Below are 11,726 nucleotides of genomic sequence, written 5' to 3'. Positions count from 1 at the left end.
ACTTAATTAAATCTAATTAATAGGATTGATTGGTAAGTGTCAAAATATTTATTAATTAACTATAACTTTGGGCTTATAATTGTTCGATTAATTTATTAATTTAATTTAAAATGTTAAATTACTTTAATGTTAATATTAATTAAATTTGTTACTATTTGAAATAACTATTAATAATTAAATAATAAATTATTAATAACATAATAGTAATTATTTTTTAATATAATTATTATTTATTGATTAAAATCATAAAATTTCCTAAATTTGTTTTTTCATTCAAAATATTAATTAAACTTTAATAAAGGTAAAATTACAAATATAAATAATAAAACTTAAAAAATATATATAAATTAAGATCAATTTTTACTACAAAATTTTGTCCCAAATTCAAATTTGTTTTCAATATTTAAACAAACCCTCCAAAATTTTGCCTAAATTAAAATTTCCTCCTAAAATTTTGCCTAAATATCTACTCACTGGTCCTAGCAAAAAAACAAAGAAAAAGAAAAAGAAAAAAAAAAGGAAAAAATAGAGAAAAACTAGCTGGAGAGAGGTGTGTTCAAGAGAGAGAGAGAGAGAGAGAGAGGGGAGCGAAGACGAAGAAGAGACCATGAAGACAGACAGAGGAAAGAGCAGTCCTTCAGAGCGACAGCCATTGCTTCGCTCGAATGGTGTTCGATGAAATGTCGGAAAGAGTTGCATGTCTAAGTGTCAATTTGGTGCATTGGCTTTGTGAGCTTTTGAATTCTAATCTGTTCGTATGAAGTCAAGGTTCTGAACCACATTCATGTTTTTCAAATCTTTGTAATTAATGTATGTGTGGTGTCTCCAGGGAACATTCAAGTATCTACCGGGCCAAGTTAGAGCCTTTGGGAGCTTTTGGGATGCTTGCTGGTACCTAACTTATTGATAAAAGATGAATAGGTTTCCCCAAATGAGGACTCTTTCTTGTGTTGAACAAAAAAGATGTTGGTTTTGCCCTTCAAAAGCAAGTTTTATTGTTTTGAATTTTTTTTCCCCCAATTGTTGATGTTTGGGATTATATTGATTTTTGCAAGCTGAGAAGGCAGCATTTGATGAGCCAGAGAAGAAGAGAGAGAGGAGGTATTATTTTTTGTTCATAATTGAACTATTTATTGATGATACAGAACAGTGCTAGTTCTAGCAGTTCTAACTCTTTTGTCAATGCACAGGTGGCAAGCTAGGACAGCCAAATAAGCATTGCTCAAAATGGCAGACACAATAAGTTTGCCCGTCACAAAAATTATTTTCCATCCCCATATTTGCATCCCCCATTTGCCGTTGCATGGGCCGTCGCAAAAAAACTTTTTGCGACTGTATTTCTACTTTTTGCGACAGCTTGTAGCGGTCGCAAAATGTACTTTTTTTAGTAGTGAGAAGAAGTGTGGCCTATCTAAAATTGAATTGATAAAAGTAATAACTTCATTTATTTTCAAAGAGCAGTTGATTATCCCAGTTAAGATTCTAATATCATTTTGTATAGTGGGTTATGCATCCTTCATTTGGATATGGCTTTCTGGTGGTGGATGGTTAAATAGTTTTTTTTGGAGGAAGAGGCTTATCAATGTATATGTAGGCTTTTGTGAAATATTTTTGATGTTGATAGAGGCTGTATCTGTAGCATAGCAGGCATCTTTGTATTTGGCTTGAAGAATTGTGAATATTTAACTATAGAGATTTATTCCTAAAAAAACCTATAGAGATTTAAACAATATTTGAATTAGATACAGTTAATATTGTTGCATGATTTTGCAAGTAAAGGCAATAAAGGGATTAAAGTGTAAATTGAAAATTTTGAACTCCTATAAAATGGGATTTTTTAACGTCTATGACTTCTCTCTAGCTTTATACCTTGTACTTCACTTTCTTTCTCCACAGGAGTTACAACCAGATGCTAATATGCACACAACTTCAGTTTCTTATTACCTTTGGCATTTTGGTAACTTGAAATGCCCTTAGTCTGAATATTTTTGCTGAATTATTAGGTTATTGGACCTTCTCTCTCACCTTTTAAACGAGTGATGGGGGCTATTTAACTTGCAATCCCAGTTCACTCAAATATGATTTCTACCGCGAATCTTGCCCCCAAGCTGGGTAAATCATCCAATTAAAGGTTCGCTGTCTGTACGAAGTCTGCTCCAATGTCAATGAGCATTATTGCGGCTCGTCTTCCATGATTGTTTCAATGAGGTGAAATTTCTTGTTCTTAATTCTTGATATTTCTCTTTCTTCCTAAATTTTTCTCAAGGAAAAGAAATCCATGGTTTTTTTTTTTTTTTAATGCATCTCCTTTACCTTTTGCATGAATTTTGTTGTTTGTCAATTGGCTTGAGCCCTCCAACTTCTTTCTCTGATGTTATTGCAATTCAAATTCTGTGTTATTTATTCTGGATTGCGTTGTTTGGTGACTCAGGAAACTTAGGAAAGCAAAAGAAATTGAACACTGAAAAAGGATTATGATGTAAAAGGTTGAAGAAAGACACTTACACCTAACTGGGTACTTTTGTTTCATTTTCTGAGTAGGTGCTCATAACATTGGAACAATTCACTGCAAATCAAAGACAGTAGTGTGTAACCATAAACACACACAATCTGGAAAGAAATGTCCTTCCCTATTTGTGAGTGCTAATTCATTCCTTCCATTCTTCAGTTATTGTGTTTCTTTGATATGTGAGGTTTGATGGATATTAGATTAACCTTTCATTACAAGTTTATTACAGATATGATTTTTTTTAGATTTTTAGGACAATGAAATCTTTATGAAAGCATGAAGTGCTAATTATGTTTTACAGTAAACTGCTCTACTTTTGTGAAATTCTATTTTATGACAATGATTAAAAAGGAATTAGGGTACTACTGGCAAGAATAAAATTAGCCAAGGCTAAAAGATATATATATATATATATATATGGCTCTGAAAATCAATATCAGTGTATTTGAAACTTTAGAAATATTTTAATCGATCAATAAAGAACATAATTTTGGTTGAGGGTGGACTCGGACCAAGTTTGGGGTTACTGCCCCCTAAGTGCAGCAGCAACTCCTATGTCACAAAATGACACTGCTTTGCTTGTTTTTCTATTTTCTTATTTGGTTAGTTAAACTCATTTTCGAGGACAAAAGATCTAAGTAGTGTTTGGAGCATAATAAACAATTTTTCAGATGTTTGCTTCATATATATATGACAAAAGATCTAAGTAATGTTTGACTTCATATTAAATTATGTTTGCTTCATACCCGTTTGGCTCGGAGGGCATCAAATCTTATTATACAATGAGCTTAGTTAACCTAAAAATTTGTGGTCAATGGTTGTCTTTGGCATGTTGTCAATATGCCACAGAATTCGAAAAATGGTCAGTGTTCCTTTATGAAGTAGCTGTAGAAGGTCATTTTTTGATAACATTGGCTTTGTGTGAATTCGTGTTTTTTTTTTTTTTAAAAGTGTTCCTTCCACAACCAGCTACATGGAATTCCATTGTCCACCCAACTATGATTTTTCCTGCATGCACCAGGGGAAATATGACAATGTTAGAAGTTGTTGTTGTCTGCTTTTAAAACCTGTTTCCGCATTTTGCTCATTCATTAGTTTTATACCCATTTAATTTTAAGCGCGTTAAATTGAATGTTGTTATTTTCTTCGTCGTTAATTTCCCTATGCTATTGTTGTCTTGTTCATTAACATTGCAGTGTTCTCATTTCCTCTTAGAATTGAAGATATATTCTCATTAAGTAGGTATTGACTGTAGGAAGAGGCTTCTTCATTCTCTGGCACTGGTTTTTGGTTGTGTAATTGCTTCATCTTTGGTATGTGTTTCAATGAGCTCTTTCCTCTTCTTATTTTTATTTTTAATTATTATTATTATTTTTGGCCATGTTGGTGGATTCTGAACTGGTTTCCTCCTTGCCTTTATTTTTGCTGCCTTGCCTTTATTTTGCTGCCTTGTCCTCAGTTTGGATGCGTAGACTGTTTTTATTATTTCTGCAACATAGAATCTTTTTTGTATGTTTCAACCTCTTGAGACTTTATGATATTTGAGCACAATGTACCTTGACATATAGATATTTATTTTTGATTTGTGGCATCAGATGTGATGATTTATGATGGATATTAACCAATGTAAATTGGAATGAAATATGATAAAAATGGAATGAGAAAGGATTGAGATAATGAGAACATTGGTTTAGTGATACTTCCAATCTCTTAGATTTATATTTTGAAGGTTTTCATGTTTTTTTTCTTTTAGATTCTACTTGCGAAGGATCTTGGGCGGTCTGTAGCTTGGAAAGTAAGGTGTTTTAGGAATTTTTTGTCATCAATATATTTAAATCGTTCTTATTCAATCTGCAATTACAAGTGCAATAGTATTGATTATTTAAGTTGTTAATAAAAATAGAATTTCAACTTTTTACTTCAAAAGCCAAATGCTCAAAATTTTAATTTTGTTCTGTTCACACACAAACTGACTCATAGACATGCATATTTTTCACATAACACAAAAACGCATCAGCAGTTTAATAGCCAAGATACATACACCCAGGATTAGTTATTAGCTTTTGACTTCTTTGAAATTTGTTATTGGTTGACAAATATTTATTGAAGTTGATAGAGTTAGTAGCTTTTTTTTGGGTAGGTATAGAGTTAGTAGCTTAGTAAAGTGACTTGAAGACTAATGTTTTTTACTTTTATTTTTTATATCTGACTTGAATTTCTAATTGAGTTGGATACCAAGCTTTCTTTTGAATCATGAAGAATTTTCTTCAATCTTGTAGTGTCATGAAACCTTAGCTACAACAAAAAAAAGGAAACCAAAAAAAAAAAAAAAAGAATTAAATTTTTAAAAAAAACTTGTCTTCATCTGTTAAAATGCGATATCTAATATCTATGTCTGGTTACTAGCTTCTTGTTGTCTGCTATATTGTAAATCTGCTTTATTTTATGTATTGTTAATAAATAAGGAAAATAAGCAACATGTGCATTCAAATGATGTCCCATATATTTTGTACCAAGAATGACTCTGAAATAAATTTCCAGGTCAAATTGGGAGGAGTCAGATGCAAAAGTACTTTGAAGAAGCAACACAAGTGCTGAAGCTAGATTCATGAGTTGACATAGTGGCTATTTGGAAGCTTCCTAATATTTTTGGGTGCTATATGTAAATACTGTTGGGAAAATTATAGTTGATTTCCTCTTTATTTGTTTGTTTATTTTGAATATAAAAATATGTAGAATTTACATTTTCGATAAATTTGTGTATAAGCTCTCTAGTTTTTGTAAGTGGTGAAATATATGTTATTTTGTGAGGACAATGTAATTATTTAATCCTTGTTAGAGTTTGTGTTGAATGAATTGAATTTTTATACTTGTTAGTTGAATTTTTTTATATTTTTGGATGAAAATAGAATTCTGACTAATTTTGTTATTAAAGATATTTTATTGTATTCACAAACTATTATGGTAAAGATTTTTTAGTAATTGCCAGCTCTTTGATAGCATTTCTTGAACATGATGATATACTTTTCATAGTTCAATAAATTTAATAAAAAAATGTAAATTTTAGCAACATGACCACCAAAGAGCTTTTGGCCACCGATTGTTTTTCTTTCTTTTGAGAAGGTTGCTAACTTGATCAAATACTAGTTTGCAACTAATTGCTTCCATGATGCATTTTACAAACCTTTTAAATGCAAAAAAAATATAATTTGCAACAAGAACTATGTCAACATTAAAAGAATAATTGGATTATGCAGACAATTGATTTCCTTTCAATTGAGTTGGAATGACAAATGGTTACATTATTGAGTTGAGATGACAAATGGTTACATAATCGATTGCACAATCAATTATAAACACTTTGTTTGAACTTAGTTTCATGAATGTCCCATGTAAGTACAATTGATTGTAAAATCGATCGGCTTGCAAATGTGTTGTGGCTTGTATGTATAATCAATTCAATTGCCATAGTCTCCTTGGACCAAGACTTGTGGCTTGTATACATAATTGATTACCCTAAAAAAATTAGTCTATAGTATTGGTAAACTTGCCATAGCCTAATGCAATCTCAACCAATTTTCAAAGTGATTAACTAACATCAAAACACAATCTCACTTGATTGGTAAGGACACTAGCTAGATTAGCGTAACACAAAATACATTAACAAACACAAACAAGAATATCAAAACCCATGTAGCCATTACAATACCCTAAAAAATGAAGTCAAAACTCTTTTTGATCTAATCATAAACATTGTCAATACAATTCAATTGTTATATGGAAACCATTGCCAAGAATCACAACCCAATCTAGAAAGAGTCATGAAGTCGATCTACAAAGACATGGAACTTGTGCAGATTTACGTGTATGCAAATAAGAAATGGCATGTGTTAGAAATGATTTTGAAAGTTTTGGAAAAACATAATTTTTCCTCAACTTTGGTCTAATTTTTAGGTGGAACCCATGCTGTGAATTTCGCGGGTCTAAGTGGTAACGCGTTCTATGCCGCGTTATGATTCACATGGTATATTTGGTTACTCAAAATAATTATCGGGTGAATGGGAAATTGAATTCAAAGAGAGCTCCATGGAAATGGAGTTTTTGGTGGAAATTCCCTATGGTTTGAATAATGGTTTGTCCCGCATTGGTTTGGTGGGAAAAATTTTATGGGTTTATAAGCCATGGGATTGGAACTTGGGGTAGGCCCCAAGGGGCACCCAAGTTTTGTAGAGAGGGAGGTTATGGGCTAGACCCATTGGACCCAATATAAACACACGTGCTGCCACCGCCGAAACAAATTCAAATTTGTGCAAATTAAACCGAACAGATTCGATTATCTATTCAACAGTGCCGAACAGGTCTTGCACTTGTTCAAACAGGTTTGGTACTTGTTTAATTCAAAACAAACAGCCACATTTCCATCTATAAATAAGACAGGACCTCATTTGGATTACTCACTGAATTTTCGTCCTCAAATTCTGCATTTCGCTGCATTATTTTCTTGTGAGAAAGAATTTAAACACAAAGTGTGTTCGTTGTGCGAATAAATTGTAGTGCTGCATTTATTCGTTGTTGATCATTTTATCCTAGGATATAGACGTCCGCAAATCTGGAAGTACCGTGGAGAGGGCGAATCTGTCTTAAGGACCCAGTGTTAAACATTGGACTTGATCAAAAGTTTGTTCAAAAAATTAATCAAGTATGTTGTTAATTTATTTTCTGTTTTATTATTATTTGTTTAAATCAAATTTTGATTTTATTTTTGTAACAAAATAAAAATATATTTTTATTTATTGGTTTGATTTTTGTAATCAAATAATCTCTCTCTTTTCCTTTATTTCTTCTGTGTTCTGTTTGTTGTTAAGTACACAAACATAATTTATTTATTTAAATACAGTGAAGATTGTCCAACAAATGCACTTGTGCGTATTTAATGCCCAATTTGATGTCGACAAACCTCTTCTAGTGCTCCTTCAACAAGCACTTCAATTCATACTCTTTTACCTTCTTGCATATTATTTCTCTTCAACCTACTTTCACAAAATCTACAATGACCAAACATCTGTTTTGATCACTCGCCTTTTAGAAATCTAATTCTAAGACATGCATTTGATAAGAAAAATAAAAGAAAAGAAAAGGTCTAGTCACTCATCACTAGTGATCGTTTTTTAACTAAATAAAAGAAGTGCCAAAAAAAAAATTCAAATAAGAAAAAATAAAACAAAGCAGAAATGAAATAAGATTCAACAAATGCTTCTCCAAATTAAACTCATGAGTCAAAACTCCATTCTACATCACTTGTGAGTCAAGATTTCACACCTAAACTTAAAAAAGCTATTTTTTTATTTATTTCTTTTGAGTCAACAATTTAATAACATCAAAGACAATTCTACATTATGCATTCACATTGCAACTACTATAGAATTCACAAAAGCCCCATAAAAATAAAAAAATAAAAAGAATTTAGATAAATTCTCTCAGTAAGAAGAACCTCAGGATGGCTTTGAGCACAAACCAGAAAATTTTAGCCTCTGCACTAAAGATTAGAGAAACTGGGAATAACCACCAAAATAGAGGAACTAACACAATGGAACCATATAATCTTTAAGCCCTTCTGGAATATATATACATCTAGGTGCCATTATTGAGCCAATAGAAAAACTAACTTGTGAATGACCCTCATTCATTGCAGGGAGAAGGTTTGTGAATGACAATCAGTTATAATTAATATAGCAAATGGATTAAAAAAAATCTACCTCAATATCTTACCATATCTTGACCAGATGTAACTGGAAGAATTTGCTACGAGAGTCAGTCTTTAAAAGCATTTGTTAAGTGTTTAGTTTCAGAGTAAACAACAACAAAGTTTTAGGATCCAAAACTTGTAAAAAAAGAAGAAGCCAAATATCAAGGAGAAGATTCATATTAGGTATAGGAAAACACCACCAACCTTGGCCAGCTATTATTTTTTCTCTTTAACCCCTCTTTAAAATCAGTAACTCTACTTGGTAGCTTCCTTGATTTTCTAAAGCAAGGGTTCAAAACTCAAATCTAAAGGTATGCGATAAAACAAAGTAGACAGACACATTTGAGCAAAGATCTAATACCCACAAATCATAAAGGCCTGTAAACATAATCAAAGGTTAGACCAAGTAATTGAAGAGTCTCTATAGGAATTAAAAAGCTTCTTGATTCTAGTGTGGCTGTGTGGGGCATTATACCATGCCAAAAATTTGCATTCCTTTCACAAACACAACAAAAAGTACTATTAAAAGAATTCCTATTAAAAATTTGTACCTGAAAGAAAGTACTATTAAGTCATATTACATGCGCGTGTATATGTTATCCAAACTCATTTGATGCCATAACAAGATATCAAACAACTAAAATAGAAAATCAAGATCCAAATCCAAAAGTGAAGCATAGACCATATTTTGGAATTATCAAGTAAAGCTTGAATCACAAATGAATATTCCAGACCTATATATAATGAAGTTTTAACAAATGCTTTACTATCTAGCAAAAGCAAATGAACAAATTTTAGCACACCAAGGCTAGATAACGCAAAGGCAATCTAAGGCAAAGGCAAGTCAAGGCCAACACATCCAAGGCCACCCCAAGGGCAAGGATATCTAAGGCCACCCCAAGGACCAGGCCAAAAGGCAAGGCTAAGGAAGTTTAAAGCCACTCCAAGGTCAAGGCAAGCAAAGGCCACCACAAGGTCAAGGCCACCAAGGGTAAGACAACCAAGGGCAAATCCAAGGTTGAACAACAAGAAGCAAGGTCACTAGGACCAAATCCAAATAGCTTTATAGAGAGAAAAATTAATCAATATTGCTATGATTGACACCTATATGAACATTATCATGGCATATCATTATCACGATAATCACTAGCAATGCAATCATTGCCTCTTCCTACCAAAAAATCACGGACATGTGACACGACATGAATACGACATGCATACGGCAATTTTTAAATAATGTCGGACACGACATGTGGGGACATGGACATAATATAATTTTATATATTTATCACATGTTATGATTTGTGATTCCAAGATAATAAATTAAGGGAAATTTGGCTATAAACCCCTCCTAGCTTCCTTTTCTTGTTAAAAGGACAAAAAAAAAAAATAGTACTTTCAAAACCTCATAATTATAAAGTCCTATATGAAGGACAAAAAAAATATAATACTTTCAAAACCTCCTCATAATTATAAAGTCCTATATGAAGAACAAAAAAAAATATGTAGTCCTTTTCTTGTTAAGGTTCACCGTCTCTACGAAGTCCGCTCTAAATCATCCGATTCAAGTGTTTAAGCTAGGTGTATGAAAGATTTTGTCCTTCAATAATGGACCAAGAATGAAGGAATTTCCGAGGGCTAGGACCAACAATTTAGAAGGCAATGACATGAGGGGAGAGGGTTTCTTGGCTGTGCAAAATCCTATAATTTCCTTATCTGTATTATTCTTTAGATAAATGTCATGCTACCCCACACTCGTTAGTACTCTGCAATTTATTGAAGTGTCATTGTAATAATATAATCACACCAACCTATGTTCTACTAGCAATGAAAAGAAAACAAAGAATATAAGCACACCAACCAATGTTCTACTATCTATTAATTAAAGAATACAAATAAATAAGCACACCCTCCAGTGCTATACTATAAATTAAAATAAAACAAATAAATAAGCATACTCGGCAAGTACTTTGCTATCAACTAAAATCAAATTAACAAATTTTAGCTCACTCGTGCCAGTGTTGTGGCATCAATTACAAACAACAAAGAATTTTAGCACACTTGGCGGTGCTATGCACAGTATTGCTCCCTAATGAGAACATTATATATACATAAAAGAGTAAAAAGCACACCCGCTAGTAGCTCATGGGAAGTAAAAAAAAAATTATACCTTTGCTTGTATCAAAAGAATAATAACTTGAGGACCTATGACAATGCTTTTTCTACCAATTAAAAGCAAACAAAGAAATAAAACACGCCCGCCAGTACTTTGCTATCAACTAAAATCAAATTAACAAATTTTAGCACACTCGTGCCAGCGCACTGGCATCAATTACAAACAAAAAACAATTTTAGCACACACGGCAGTGCTCTGCATAGTATAGCTCCCTAATGAGAACACTCTATGTAATAACCCGACCCTCATATATATTTTCTGGTATGCTTTCAGTCCCCTATTCTGTGCATTTGTATGCTTATTGTGAAATTTCATGTGTAATTAAGTTTAATTAAGTGAATCTTGTGATTATAAATTCATATCTGTCGAATAAGAGAAAAATCTGTTACAATTATAATGTTTAGATCAGAAATTGGAAGCCTTAGAAGCTTAATTATCTGAAATTGACTTTATATTTGAGATCAACATAATTTTTAAGCTATAATAAGCATTTTTGGGAAAATCTGATTCGGAATGACTAAACTGATTAAATTTTGTTTTATTCAACATTTTTATATATATATATCTATCTTAACCATTGACTTCACATTCTTTAACTCAAAAATATCTCCTGAGAGAGAGTTAGAAGAGGAGAAGTTCACCAAGGGAGGAAAATTGGGAAAATTGAGAGGGTTTGTAAAGATTTGAACCAAGGTATGTATGATCCACCTAGAATAACCTCTCTAATTAACTTAAGTGAGCTTTTCTAAACATTTTGTGAGCTAGGGTTTACAATTGAGGAAATGAGTGTATCAATTGATTAGTTGGAGAAATGTTTAATGATTTGTGTTACTTTGAGTTATTTGGAGATGAATTACATTATATTCCTTCCTTTTCCATGCTTGAATTTGTGTATGTATTTAGATGATTACATATTTGAGAAACTAAATATGGTTAGAAACTCAAAGTGATTAAATTGTGGTTATGAGTTTAAAGCTTTCAAGGATCAAATTGAGTTTGTGAATTATGTTTGTGGTAATAATACATCCTAAAAATTACATTATTGTGCCTATTTTTCTACTCTTCCATGTATTGGCTTTGTTGCATTTGTGGCTTGGTTCGGATTGTCTGATTTTGCCCAGGCCGCACGAGCGGCCACGGGCACTGCACGAGCAGAACATGAAAAAAAATAGAGCATTGCATTCTGCTTAACCCACCGCTAGAGCGGCCCAGTCACCGCATGAGCGGCCAAAGTGGGCGCACGAGCGGCCACCCCTGTTTCAGCATATACTGGGTAACTTTGAATAAGCATATCT

General features: G+C 32.4%; 2 long non-coding RNA genes across 2 annotated transcripts; both read left to right on the top strand.

Moving 5' to 3' along the window:
• Positions 1-613: 613 nt before the first annotated feature.
• Positions 614-1,182, top strand: LOC145820401 (uncharacterized). Its single transcript, XR_014361866.1, has 3 exons — positions 614-751; positions 830-965; positions 1,056-1,182. It is a non-coding gene; the product is annotated as an uncharacterized LOC145820401 (long non-coding RNA).
• A 16-nt stretch (positions 1,183-1,198) lies between these two features.
• On the top strand, positions 1,199-5,378 carry LOC145820400 (uncharacterized). Its single transcript, XR_014361865.1, has 4 exons — positions 1,199-2,208; positions 2,542-2,636; positions 3,765-3,822; positions 5,051-5,378. It is a non-coding gene; the product is annotated as an uncharacterized LOC145820400 (long non-coding RNA).
• Positions 5,379-11,726: the final 6,348 nt, after the last annotated feature.

Source organism: Camellia sinensis, chromosome 2 (genome assembly GCF_055761805.1).
Source record: "Camellia sinensis isolate YWXY chromosome 2, ASM5576180v1, whole genome shotgun sequence".
Classification (NCBI taxonomy): Eukaryota; Viridiplantae; Streptophyta; class Magnoliopsida; order Ericales; family Theaceae; genus Camellia; species Camellia sinensis.
The sequence above is the reverse complement of the archived record's forward strand: the minus strand, read 5'-3'. Positions and strand labels throughout refer to the sequence as shown.